Source organism: Nothobranchius furzeri, chromosome 12, assembly GCF_043380555.1.
Source record: "Nothobranchius furzeri strain GRZ-AD chromosome 12, NfurGRZ-RIMD1, whole genome shotgun sequence".
Lineage (NCBI taxonomy): Eukaryota > Metazoa > Chordata > Actinopteri > Cyprinodontiformes > Nothobranchiidae > Nothobranchius > Nothobranchius furzeri.
This window is the reverse complement of record NC_091752.1, coordinates 8,236,537-8,251,560: the sequence shown is the minus strand read 5'-3', so window position 1 is coordinate 8,251,560 and position 15,024 is coordinate 8,236,537.

The following is a 15,024-nucleotide window of genomic DNA, read 5'->3' as shown; positions in this document are numbered from 1 at the left end:
ATTTCTAGCTGTACGTTTATCTGGAACCCTGACCCCACCACCAAAGACCCCTGACCTGTCTCCAACCACAGTTTCACGGTCCAGACCGACTTAACCACAAACAAGAGTATAACCATGTTTACTCAGCTACTTTGCCAGATCCGTCAGTCTCGGGTCTCCATAAATCTGCTGCAAATCAGCTCTTCTGGCTGCTCAAGTCACCACTCAACAGACAGAAGTAGTATCTTTTACCGTGGATCCTACATGTGGCATCGGCACTGTCAGGCCTCCGCCATTCCTTCCAAAACACAAGTGCTCTCGAGCCAAGAATCTAAATTCACTGCTGGGACCAACAAAAAAGTGGTGAACATTATTTTCTTTATCATTTATGAGGAAAAGCCCAGGAAGTCCTTTTTAAAGGAGCCAGATCATGCTATTTAAAATCTTTGAGAGCAAATGTAGGGACATTGATAAAATATTACCGTTTTATTATTTTAGACATCAAATCCTGGATGGCAGAGAACTTTCTCCAGCTCAACCAGGACAAAACTGAAGTTTTAGTCATTGGTCCTGAGGCCCAGAGAGAGAAACTTTTACCAAAACTACAATCTCTGTCTAATCCTTCAGAACCCGTGAAGATTTCTGACTCTAAGCTGATCTCGCACATTAAAACATCACAAAAATAGGTTTTTATCATCTAAAGAACATCGCCAGAGTCCGCCCTATTCTCTCTCGGGCCAATACGGAGATGCTGATGCGTGCTTTTATCACCAGTAGAATGGACTACTGTAATGCCCCGCTTTCTGCTCTTCCCAAAAAGAGCATCTCACGTTTATAACTTCTACAAAATTCGGCGGCACGTGTCCTGATGAAGACCAGGAGGCGGGAGCACATGACACCGGTTTTAGAATCATTGCATTGGCTCCCCGTATGTTTCAGGATCCATTTTAAGGTTCTTCTAATGGTTTTTAAGTGTCTTAATGGTCTGGGGCCTTCTTATCTCTCAGAACTGCTTTTACCATATGAACCCTCACGGCCTCTGCGCTCCTCTGTCAGCCGTCTCCCGGTCATCCCTGAAGTCAGGACACACACTTACAGCGAGGCGTCCTTCCAGTGTTATGGCCCTCGCCTCTGGAACGATCTGCCGGAGGACCTCAGGGCCGCAGAGAACTTTCATGTCTTTAAGTCCAGGCTCAAGACCAAGACCCGCCTACTTAGGTTAGCTTTTATCTAATTATTAATTATAGTTTTATTTCTTGTTTTACATGATTATATTTTATTACTGGCTTTGCATAATTTATATGATTATATCAGGGCTGCCAACTTTTGATCATTTCAAAGAGTGAGACGGGGTCCGGGGTTGGGAGCCGACCGTTTTTTTATGGGGGGTGGGTGTTAATATTGACTTTATTGCTTTATTTCAACTCTGTACAGAAGAGGATTAGAGCCACTGAAGAGGAAAAAAAGAAAAGAAAGAGAATTCTTACTTTTTTCTCAGAATTCTGACTTTTAACCTCAGAATTCTGACAGGGAATTCTGGGAAAAAAGTCAGAATTCTCTTTCTTTTCTTCTTTTTTTTCTTTTCAGTGGTCCTAATCCTCTTCCGTACCTCTGACTTTACAGAGGGAACTGACCTTTGTTTAATATAAAATTTTTTTGTGAGGAAAATTCAACATCCAACTCTCCTGAAATTCTTCACATTATCTATCTATCTATCTATCTATCTATCTATCTATCTATCTATCTATCTATCTATCTATCTATCTATCTATCTATCTATCTATCTATCTATCTATCTATCTGTCTGTCTGTCTGTCTGTCTGTCTGTCTGTCTGTCTGTCTGTCTGTCTATCTATCTATCTATCTATCTATCTATCTATCTATCTATCTATCTATCTATCTATCATCTATCTATCTATCTATCTATCTATCTATCTATCTATCTATCTATCTATCTATCTATCTATCTATCATCTATCTATCTATCTATCTATCTATCTATCTATCTATCTATCTATCTATCTATCTATCTATCTATCTATCTATCTATCTATCTATCTATCTATCTATCTATCTATCTATCTATCTATCTATCTATCTATCATCTGCAGTAAAGAGTTACAGCTACATGTCACAAATGGAACGTTTAATTATAATGAATGGAAATGATTTAAATTCCATCTTTTTTTTGGGGGGGGGGGTATCATGTCATTCATAATATTTCCAGTTATTATTTCCTGTCAAGAAAAAAAAATCTATCGTGTTAAACTAACTTCATGATGTAATTGCATCCACTAAACAGGATTATGTTCATGTGGGTCATCAGCATGAAGTTATTGAAGTTATCAAAGCAAACATGGCTGGAATCAGTTTACCTGTAATCTCTAAGTGTGTGTGCTGCTGCAATGAGTGGATGTCCCCACTTTGGGAGTAAAAACATTTACTCTATTCTATTATATTAATTCATATCAGCCAGTAGGGGGAAAAAAAACATTTGAGGAATTTTGGCCTTTCCAGGCTTCCGTACCAGCAACCTGGTTTTGGAGGAGTGGTTCGTCTCACAAACAGGAAATACACACAGGTGAAGCGCATAGGCTGTGTCCGAATCGGGTAGGATGCTTGTGAGTACGGGTCCTCGCCGGTCTAGCAAGGCCTGGTCCTTGCAAGACCGCTAAAACCGGAAGTCAGCGGCTCTGAATTCGGACAGTACTAGCCTCGTTGTTATTCCCGCCCCCAGGTCAAGTTGCCTAGCTACCGTGACGGCGGAAAACAGGCTAACAAGCTAACAAGCTAGTAGCGACGTTGAAAATGGATCCACAGCAATATTTCATTTTATTTGTGGTTTTTGAGGAGCTGCGACGGCTCAATAAACGTCACCGGCCATTGTATTTAAAGTTTAAAAATCATTTAGCCCTGTTATCTGCTAGAGTTACAAGTATTATACTCATGATCTCCTTTTTTGCATATATCTGAATGTTAGTGATGTGACAGCCGTCGATGGAGCCAGCCCAGCAGACCCTTTTGATGGACGATGCAGTGGTCAGTGAGATGAGGCATCCAGAAGCACCCTCTGCAGACCACTCTGTCTGATGTTCCACTTGCCAACCAGAAACGTTCAGCCACGGATCTCGGTTCCTGCACTCCATCCACCTCGATCCATGTTTAGTAGATTTAGCAACACCACCAAAGACTCCCTGCTTTCCAAGTTTACTGTATATATTTTACTTTTATCTTTACTTTTATTCCTTACAGTGTTCCCTTACAATTTATTTACTATGTTGTTACTTGTTAAAAACTGAATAATAAAACTGTTAATGATCAAAAAAGAGTTATCAATTAATAGAAATTTTATTACATTTAAACAAATATCAAAAACATTCAAACACATATATAGAACCTGAACCAGAATAAACTAAAAGAAAAAAAAACCCATTTCTCTGCCATCCTTTCCATCAATGCTAAAAATTTGTCCATCCTTCTTTCTCTCCTCTCCTCCGCTTCCCTCTGTTGTCTCATGTCCTCCCTGATCAGGTCAAGGAGCTCATCAGCCCTTCTCCTTTTTATCCCTGATGAGGAGTCCGGCTTCCTTCCACCACTCTCCCTGTCCTCTGTCTCACCCACTGCTGCACTTGGCCCTGGAGTATCCTCGGGAATGGAAGCAATAAGGACAGGAGGCATAGTGGAAGGCCTCTGTCCCAACACCTCGTCCATGGGGACAAACCAGGGCCAGGTTTCAGCAGTGGGCTTTCCGCTGACTCCCTCTACTGACCCTGGATACTTGCAGTCCTACAGACAAAGGGAATTAGAATTACAAGACTTTATTGTCATTTAACAACTGAGAACACTGTGGGCATAATGCAATTACAGATGCTCCTTAAAGGTACTGGCTCTGAATGAGAATAGAGAGGAATAGAAGAACAAAGTCAGATTATAAATCATAGTTGATAAAACATGCAATAAACAATATTTTAATTTATCAACATGGGAGATGAAAATTGTGTTCTGTGTTTTTTTCCGCCTAAAATGAAATTAAAAACATTAAATCAGTAATGTGGTTTCTTAAAAATTAACTGAAATAAACATTAAACTTAGTTTTCGTTATTTTTGGCGTTCGTTACATGATTACATAAGATGCAAGCTCTTTTACGGTGAGTTTTTTCCTATTAGACTTTCAAGCAAGTTTACGGTGGGGTGTTAACCTTAAAACAAATGATGAGAAGCTTTATTCGCTAAATAAACACACACACACGGGAATTATGACGGGACCGCCATACAAGCTCGTTCTCGCTGATTTCTGCTTAAAATGTACTTATACAAACGAAAGATGTCTATAAACAGAACCGCTTTCAGCTTAGTTTTCTACCGCTATTTTCTTTTAAAAAGCCTGCTGGGATCAAGCTAGTTTACGGTGTTTTTTTTCCTATAAAACGTTCAAGCTGGTTTTCGGTGGGGCATGTTTTAGCCTTAAATTACATGAAAAAAAAACCCAATTTGCGGTATTAGATCGTATATAAAAAACAAACCAAAAGTGCCCAAACACGTATTTTATTTTTTTGACCGCTATTTTTTTTAACTAACTTACATTTTAAGCTGTACTGCTGTCCCGCTCCGTCCGCCGTTGTTGCGAGTGTCGAGTCCAGCCAAAAGGCTGGGATACCCTTTCTCCTGTGAGGATCCATCAGACCCATCCTCGAAATGTGGGTGGAGCGAGGACGCGTTTGAGGACGCGAGAATGAGGATACTTGTAATTCGGACAGTAGAAGGGAGGCAAGATGGCGGAAGGAGCAGACGTTCTGTAAGGAGCTCCGGTAGCAACCTCAAAGAATGGTCTAATTTAAGAACTATTATTACTTAATGTTTAATGAAAAATCTCATCGGGAATATAAAACTACCCTCTACAACTAGTACTAGTATTAGCTAAACAAGAGTGGATGAGGCCATACGTGAAACACGAAGAAATGGCTAAAGCTAACAGCAAAGCTCACAAAGCCCTGCTAACTCACGACTACCTTGGTTCGGAAAATATGGACACCAACTCAAGAGGTAATAAAAACCCACTTTCATCACCCTGCAAAGCCACAACATCACACAAAAAACAAAAAGGAGAAGAAGAAACCGACTCTAATGTATCCAACAGTGCGCTACTAGCCGCCATTGAAGGTCTACAAAAAATGATGGAAAGCTTTGGCGCTGACCTCAAACAAAATACACTCTCCATCTCTAACATTGCCAAAGCGGTTGAATTTAACAGCGCTGAAATTCAAGACTGTAAAGAGAAAAATAAGCAGATGGAAAAGCAAATAACTCAGCTGAAAACCACAAATGAAGTGTTAACCAAAAAAAGTTGACAACTTGGAAAACAAAGCTTCAAACCTTGACCGATACCAAAGAAAATGGAACCTACGGCTCAAAGGGTTAAAAGAGGACAAAGAGGAGGACACAAGACAAAGTGTATCGGACATCATTAAAAAGATCCAACCCAGCTGGAAGGAGAAGGTTAACTTCATTCTGGATTCTGTTCACCGTATCGGCCCCAAAAACCCTGATCACCCAAGACAAGTCATCATACAATTCACCAGCCGTTTCTACAGAGATGAACTTTGGAGATCCACTAAACAACATCCCACATGCAGAGAGCTCAACATCCGATTCGCCGAGGACCTCACCAAGGAGGACCGTGAAGCACGTCTTGCGGTATGGCCTAGGGTGGAACAAGCGAGAAAAGCAGGGCTGAAAACCACCTTTAAAGGTCCATATGCCTTCATCAATGGACAGCGGGTTACACCCTAGCCAGTTTAACATAAACACGTGTAAGTGAAAATGAGACCACTTATGATTATTTACATATGTATGTAGTTGTAGTTGTATGAGGATACAGATCCGCAAATGTTATAAATGTTGTTCACTCAGATTATAGTTTTTGGGGATTGCTACCTAGGTTCTCTTATTGCTTTAGGTTAGCTCATCCTAGACATCATTATTATGCATTGTTTAATTGTTTGAAAGGTGACCAGCATGAGGATGGCTCTGTAATTAATGATGAATCTATATGTGTAACGACCCATGAGGTGCATGATGCTATTCACAAACTAGCTGATAATAAGGCTTCTGGTCTGGATCACATTAGTGCAGAACATTTGAAATATGCTAGCCAAAGACTAGCTCCCCTTTTAGCTCTATGTTTTACAGGGTTCATGATTCATGGCATACTACCAGACTCAATGATGGCAATTCTGCTTGTTCCAGTCATTAAGAACAAATCTGGGAAGGTGACCAGTATGGATAATTATAGGCCGATTGCACTAGCCAGTGTTTTATCTAAAGTTCTTGAAAGAATCATATTTGATAGAGTCACTGTGTACCTCAGTTCCTTGGATAATCAGTTTGGCTTTAAGCCAAAACATGGTACTGACATGTGTATATACGCACTTAAAGAAATGGTCAATTGGTACAGAAATAGAAATTCTTCTGTTTTTATGTGTTTTATTGATGCTTCTAAGGCTTTTGATCGTGTAAACCACAGAAAACTTTTTATTAAGTTAAAGCTACGGGGGGTCCCTGGGTTTATTGTGAGAATCCTGTCTTACTGGTATGCTCATCAGAAGATACAGGTTAAATGGGGTGCCAGCATCTCTGCACCATTTGGCGTTAGTAATGGTGTTAGGCAGGGTGGAATTCTGTCTCCTATCTTATTTAATCTGTATGTTGACGATCTGTCTGTGCAGCTCAGAGCCTGTAACACAGGATGTTTGATGGGTACAACTTTGATCAACCATCTGATGTATGCTGATGATCTGGTGGTCTTTAGTCCAAGTAGTGCTGGTTTACAGCAGCTCCTAAATATCTGCTCTGAATATGGTGTGCAGTACGATATTCAGTATAATGCTGTTAAAAGTGCTATCTTGATATGTAGAACCAAGCAGGATAAAAAGCTAAACTTTCCTGTGTTCAAACTGTCTAATAGTGATCTTAATGTGTGTGAGAAGGTGAAATACCTTGGCCATTTTATAACTGATCAAATGCGTGGTGATGCTGACATCCACAGACAGTGCTGTAAGCTGTATGCACAAGCTAACACTATAGCTCGTAAGTTTGGTTTTTGTTCACCTCCAGTTAAGGTGGCTTTATTTAAAGCATATTGTACTCCGCTCTACACAGCCCAACTGTGGTCATCCTACAATCAAAGCAGCATGAACAAGCTGCAAGTTGCATACAACGATGCCTTAAGGATCATACTTAAAATACCCAGAGGGGGCAGTGCCAGTCAGATGTTTGTAACAGCAGGCGTTTGTACTTTTAAAGCTCTTTTAAGAAAACTCATATTCACTTTTATAGGCCGACTGGATAGCTCTGCCAACAGTATAATTTTAGCAATCACTGATCCTACTGTGAGCAGTTGTCGCTATTTCTCCAGTATAAGGAAATACTGGTTGAAGTGTTTGTGTGGTTAACCTTGTGTGGAACAGTTTATAGTAAAGCTTTTAATTACATTTAGATTTTTATTCAATTTTATGCTGTTATATTTTTATTCTATTTATCTATTTTGTTTCATTGATCTGTTGTTTTATATGTATTTTATCTGGACCTAAGAGTCTGTCAATAAAGATTATCTATCTATCTATCTATTGTTCTTTTTTGTTCATTATATGGTTATTATAAACAGCGAACTTTCGTTAATCTCTATCAATGCAAGAGGGTTGAGAGATATCACTAAAAGGAAAAGCCTTTTCTTATTCTGCAAAGGGAAAAATGCTGTGTTTACCTTTTTACAAGAAACTCATTCTACACATGAAGACAGCAACTTTTGGACTAAGCAATGGGGAGATGAAGCCTTTTTTTCTCATGGCTCTTCAAGGTCAGCTGGGGTTGCCATCTTGTTGAAAAACTTTCGAGGTAAAATTACTTCTATTGAGAATGATATTGTTGGCCGTTGGTTAATTCTTACCATAAACATAGAAAATTCTATTTTTATTCTAGTAAATATATATGGATATAATACCTTAACTCAAAATAAAATATTGCTGGAAGAAATAGGTTTACGGTTAGACCATCTAAAAGCCAAACATTCCACCAATAATGTCCTTATTGGAGGAGATTTCAACCTTGTTCAGGATGAATTTCTGGATAGATGGCCATCTAAATATGAGATAAGCTACCCAAATCCATTATTTACCAACTTCTGTTTTGAACATAATTTTATGGATATATGGAGACACCTTAACCCAGTCACTCAGAAATTCTCATGGTTTAATTCAACTAATAAATCAAGGATCGACCATTGGCTTATTACTAATGACTTACTTTTATTATATGACTTCATCTCTGATATATCTGCTGCCCCACTAACGGACCATTACCTTATATCACTTAAAATTAAGCCGAAAAACAACACTTATAGGATAAACAAATATTGGAAATTTAACTCTTGCCTTCTCCAAAATGACCATTACTGTAAAAAAATAAAGTCACTTATTACAGATATTGTAAACTCAAAAGATTTAAACAGTCCAACCACTAAATGGGAATTTTTAAAGTACAAAATCAGACAACTTTCCATTTCATTTAGTAAGCAACTTAAAAACGAACTTCAGGTTTTAGAATTAGACATTATACAAAAATTAAACTTATATTGCAATAAACCTAATCCATCTGAGATAGACAAGCAAAATGTCCTAACCCTTCAAATAAAGTTGGATAACATGTACATACAAAAAACTAAAGGAGCCTTCATTAGATCGAGAGCCAAATGGATTGAGGAAGGTGAGAAAAACACTGCTTATTTCTGTAACCTAGAAAAAAGAAGACAACAAAGAAATTCTATAAACTCTTTACTAATAAATAATGTTGAATCCACGGATGAAAAATTAATAGGACAAGAAATTTTCAACTTTTACCAAAATTTATATACTTCTAAATTTTCAGCCCCTAATTCTAATGCTTTTCTAAACCATATTGATTCCTTCATCCCTAAAATAGATGACTCCTTCCAAAATACCTGTGAAAAGGAAATTACAATGAGCGAACTAGATAAGGCAGTCAAAAGATTAGCGATTAATAAAGCACCTGGCCCAGACGGCCTTACAGGTAACTTCTACCGTCACTTCTGGGAGGACATAAAACCTTTACTCTTTGAAGTTTTTTCGGAAATCTTTAATAATTCTACTCTTCCACCCACGATGAGACAAGGCATCATCATATCTATCCCCAAACCAGGCAAAGACCCAAGAAATATTGAAAACAGACGACCCATCACACTTAGAAATTCGGACTATAAATTGCTTACTTACATATTTACCTTACGCCTCCAGTCAGGAATTTCAGATATTGTCAGTGAATCACAATCCGGTTTTCTAAAAGGCAGATCGATCTATAATAACATTAGATTGGTAATGGACTTAATTGAATACAAAGATCTGGTTACTGACAATGGATTCATACTTTTCTTAGACTTTTACAAAGCCTTCGACTCTGTAGAACATCAGTTCATCTTCTCAGTCTTAGAACGCCTGGGTTTTGGTACCAACTTTATCAACTTAATTAAAGGCCTATATGACAACATAAACAGCTGTGTCATCCTACCAAAAAACACCACCCCTAGATTTAATATTAATGTTGGAATCCCACAAGGTTGCCCAATCTCACCATATCTATTCATTCTGGTTACCGAAATGTTGGCATTGTACTTAAAAAACTGTGATAACATTGCAAAATTAAATGTTCTAGGCACTGATCTAATTATAAGTCAACTTGCAGATGACACCACGCTTTTTTTAAAGGATTCTAAACAAATTTCTATAGCCATCCAAAAGATTCAACTCTTCTCTGAGGCCTCAGGTCTGAACCTAAATCTAAAAAAATGTGAACTTCTAGCAATTCACGACACAGTGTTAAAAGAAATACATAATATCCCTATAAAATCTGAGGTTAAATATCTAGGAGTGACCATTAACAAAAACCCTAAACTTAATTCAGTCTTAAACTTTGAAAATAAACTTAAAGAAGGAAATTCTAAACTTAACCTGTGGCTCCAACGTGACCTTTCTATTCTAGGTCGTATCTATCTCACCAAAATGGAATGTCTATCAAGATTAGTTTACCCAACCTGTAACCTTGCCTTACCAAACGACCTAATTAAAAAAATAAATCAAACAAACTTTAACTTTATTTGGAGAAACAAACCACACTACCTTAAAAAGGCTCATATGACTAAAAAAAATAAAAGATGGAGGTTTAAAGGCCATTGACTTTGAATGTCTTAATGGCACCCTAAAGATTAACTGGTTAAAATTTTGGTTAAATCACCCAGACGTCTTTTGGTATAGTATCCCCAATTACATCTTTAACAAAATTGGTGGCTTAAAAATTCTTCTCCTAACTGACTACAATATAAACAAACTCCCCATTAAACTTTCAGAGTTCCATAAACAAATTTTATTGTATTGGAAAATGATATATGTACATAACTACTCACCACACTCTATAATCATTTGGAACAATCAATTTATATTGCACCGAAACAAATCATTATTCTATAAAGATTGGTTAGATAACAATATATGGTCTATTATACACTTAATGGATGTAGATGGTCAGCTCTTGAATTATGACAATTTCTGCAGAAGATACAATTTTAAGGCTTCTGAGCTTGACTTTAACAGGTTACATAATGCACTTCCAAAACAGTTTATCATCCAAGCCCAAGAATATCTAAAACATCAATGTTCTATTCCAATCCTTCCTATCTTATCTATTAAAGGTCTTCTGTTAACTGACAGAAAATGCAACAATCTTACAATAAGATCAGCCTTAAATGAATCTCTTTTTCCTGGAAAAACAAACAAAAATAACATAATTTACAAATTTGATAAAATATCTGTTGAGAAAATAAGAACTATCTACCTAAAATTACCTATACCACCGAAAGCTAAAGAAACCCACTTTAAAATAATGAATGCAATCTATCCTTCAAAAGAGTTGTTAAGAGCTCGTGTTAATATTGATAGCAACAACTGCTCTTTTTGCGAAAATCACATAGAAACTATAGATCATATATTTTATGAATGTCAGAAAACACAATTGTTCTGGAAAAAGCTAGAGATGTGGATCAGAACTAAAATACCACTCCCAGTTCACATCACTAAAGATATGATAATATTTGGGATTATATTCAATAATAAAGATAAAGAACTCTGCTATAATATCATCCTCTGTTTAGCCAAATTTTTTATCCATAAACAACGAATTTTGCAATCATCCCCTGTCTTCAATGTTTTTTAATAGAATTTCAATTATATTTAAAATCCCTGAAACAACTCAACAAATATAGTGAAAATCTATATAACATGTTAGCTGAACTTCCAAAGTGATTTCATAATTCTGTATGATATATGCTGTACCCTCATTGAAAGCTGTACTTGTTCTTCATGTTCTTTTGTCTCTTGTTGTTCTGTTTTACTGGATACTTACAAATGTTATATTAACTGCTCCTTTTGAATTTAAGTTTTGAACTTAACATTGTCAAGGTGCCATGTTTGTTTGTAAATTTACTAAATAAAAAAAATAAAATAAAAAAAATAAAATAATTCGGACAGTACTCGTCACTGCGCTTTGACGTCATCGACCTCAAAATGCGCACTTACAAGCATCCTACCTCTGGATTCGGACACAGCCATAGACTGTACATACGTGTGAAGCGGTGAATTAAAACATTAGGAATCCACGTCACCATTTAATGTAGGAGAGAGAACATGTGAGTCACCACGGAAGGAAAACCAGCTTGAGCTGCGGCTGCGCGCGCCGCCAAAATGTCATTCTTTATTTAGAAATGCAGCCGCGTCGCCCGTCGATGTTGACGGAGCTTCAGTCCCGAAAGTTTTTCTTTTTCACTCATCAGCCATAGATCGCTCGATCTCAGCAAGCTGGGCTTCCTACCGCGGTGACTCCCTCACATGTTACCTGTCCTACATTTGTTGGTGACGCGGTGAATTACCACTTCACCATGTAGAATGTAGAGCTCAATGTTAATAACCCCGTCCAAAGCTCTTATTGGTCGGCGAATTGTCTGCTCCCAATCCCATGATCCCGTCTCACTCTCTGAAATGTTCAAAAGTTGGCAGCCCTGTACTGTTAAGTATGTGTAATTGTCTATTTAGGGTGTTGTTTGAGACAACATCAGATGGGCAAACAGCTAATATTAGCTTCAATTCAAACTATAAATAACTAACGATATAAATATTACTTACATTATGATATGACTGTTTAACATTTCATATTGTAGTATAAGTTTCAGTGGGAGCACGGGCACTCGAAAGGCACATCCTCAGACTGAGCAGCAGCAACAGGCCATGCACGCATTGCGTCGTGGCTGCTTGCTCTTCAGAGCTTCGACATTGAAGTATGCTTCACACGTCTCAGTTTCACTTGTCATCTACCTTCTTGGAAAATTAATGGGTTCTTAACCTCTAACCAGAAGCCTGTTAAACATCAAGACCTCTTCATGGCTTGTGGTGCCCTAGCGACATCACATGACATGCAGATCTATTGGCGTGAAGTCAAAGGTCTTCCTCTGCACCCGGACCTGATAAGGATCTGAACGACTTTGCAGACTCTCTTGCCAAACAAGGTGCAGCTGTTGGTACCCCATGGTCCTTTAACCCCAGGTGGCTCCCTGAAGATGTGCCTTCTCGGTCAGACCCACCTCGCGTGTGTGTCATGACTCGAGCTCAGGCCGCTAACGCGTCCACCTCTCGACCATCCGATGGTTTTGTGTCTGTTCATCCTGTCTTTTCTGAAAACAACCGTGTCAGTCTTCAGTCCCAGGACCCTGCTATCAGCAGGATGATCCTGTATCTTTCTGATCCGACAGCGCATCTGCCTTCTGTCGAGCTTGACTCCGTTCCTGAGCTCCGTGCTCTCTTTCGTGTTCATGTCATTCCCTCTTTGGGTGCTGTTAACTACAATGGCGCCACCAGGGTGATCCACAGCCTCCAAGGTCAGTGACACCCACAGAGTCTGTTTCGTCTCTGCAGCAGGATCACTTCACCCGTGGGTGGGAAAACCACCTGCCCTAGTTGAGGTTGACGGTTGCAGTGGCACTGCACCTGAGATTCCGCACCCTGCAGTGGGAACACCACCTCCCGAAGGGGGAGTTGATGGTGGCGCTGAGACTCCGGCTGAAGCCCAGTACCTTGCGGTGGGGACGCCACCTGCCGAAGGGGGGCTGACGACATCACTGACCCTACTCCAGCTGGCGCTGGTGACCTCTAGCCCTGAGGTTGGTGACTCACCTACCACCGGGAGGATTGACTGTCGCCCTCTACCACTACTGGCCAGGGGCGGAGCTTGATATGTGCAACATGTGCGGCCGAACAGGGCGGCAGTCTGCAGGGGGCGGCATTTAATTTCCTTTTTTTTTTTTTCTAAAAAAACTTTTTTTAGCATCAACCAATACATAAACAAAACATAGAAATCGCATGTTCTTAATAATAATAGTGATGATAATAATAATATTTCTGTAATAAAAGCACAGCAAAGTGTAACCCATATCAACTACTCCCTGTCACATGACCCACGTCAGCTGATGTGAGGTCCCTCTCCTGATTGGCTCCTTCCACGTCGCGGCAACCATGAAAGCTGCTCCTGCCGTGGCTGAAAGCTTGTTGCTTGTACGGCGGTTGGAAAACAAAGCGTTTTTCTCCCCTCAGTTAATTTATACTCTCATTTTACCTCAGCGGTAAGTGTTCTTAACATTTACCAATAACACCCTTTTACTTGTCAGTGACCACTGGTCACTGACCAGTCGATCGTTTTCGCTATAAAAAATGACCTTGTTCGGCGGAGTTCCCACCGCGAGCAGAACTCCGGTTCAAAAACGCTGTTTTTGAAACACTTTTATTTACTTAAGCACTTTAATGGGCTTAACTTGAAACCAAGAGCAATCGAATTATTATTGTTATGTGTTGCCTTGAATTCGGCTATGCTGTCTGTCAGACAGTTGTTTTCCTTTATTGTTGTTTTTGTATTTGTTTGTAGCAAACGCTACTGGAATGCATAGATTGAGCTACGTAGCCAAGATGATTAATAATTGACCTGTTGTACATTCGTGATATGTTTACCGGTAAACTGAATAGAACTCGATGTGCTAATGAACGTTTCTCTGGCCTACAGGTCAGGTTTTTTTCCCCATGTTGAACTGATCTTCTTCATATTGAAGTGGCGAGCTGTTAGGACCATTCTTTCTTTTTGGAATTGGGAAATTAGCTATTATTTACCCCATGAAAAATGGAGCGGCAGCGGGCCGCTGGAGGTGCCACACAGGGGGATCTCGCACAGGGCGCCATTTAGGCCAGCTCCACCTCTGCTACTGGCTGACCCTGATCTCTCTGACTGCACCTGCGCGTCGACCGAGGGCCCTCCGCTCACCTGCGCCGGACCCTCGCAAGGCCGTGCCTGCGCCAGTCTACAGTCTAAAACGTTTTTGGTTTCAGTTTTCAGGACTGACAAAGTATCTTTTGCTAGTTGCGTGTTTCTGTCTGATGTCCAACGTGGCTAAGCTTCCTCCACAGCCACCTCTAATGCGACCGTACGAAGCTGGGCCCTCTTCGGGTATCACGCTCCGAGTGCGCCCAGATCTATTGATGACTAACTACCGCCTGATCACACAAAACATTAGTGTTAAAATTGGCCCCGCAGCTCAGAAGAGGAACTGAGTGAGGATGAGGATGAAAGATCTTCAGCCTCAGAGGAAAGTGATGAAAATGCGTTTGTGAAACCTGATGATGCGAACATAGATCTGTCAGACACTGAAGAAGAATTAGCTGATGGGTTAAAATAGGATAAAAATACCGTTCAAACGTTGTGGGATTTAGCTAAGAGAAGTAAAACCCCCTAAGAGAAGAGAAGAAAGTAACATTGAATCATCTCTGGTTTCAAAGGTAAGTTCAGGTGAGGACGAAGATGGAAAATCTTCATATGAGAAGTCAAGTGTGGATGAAGCTCATCCAAGCACGTCCTTTAGGGTCTCGTATGACCCACCCTCGCATCATC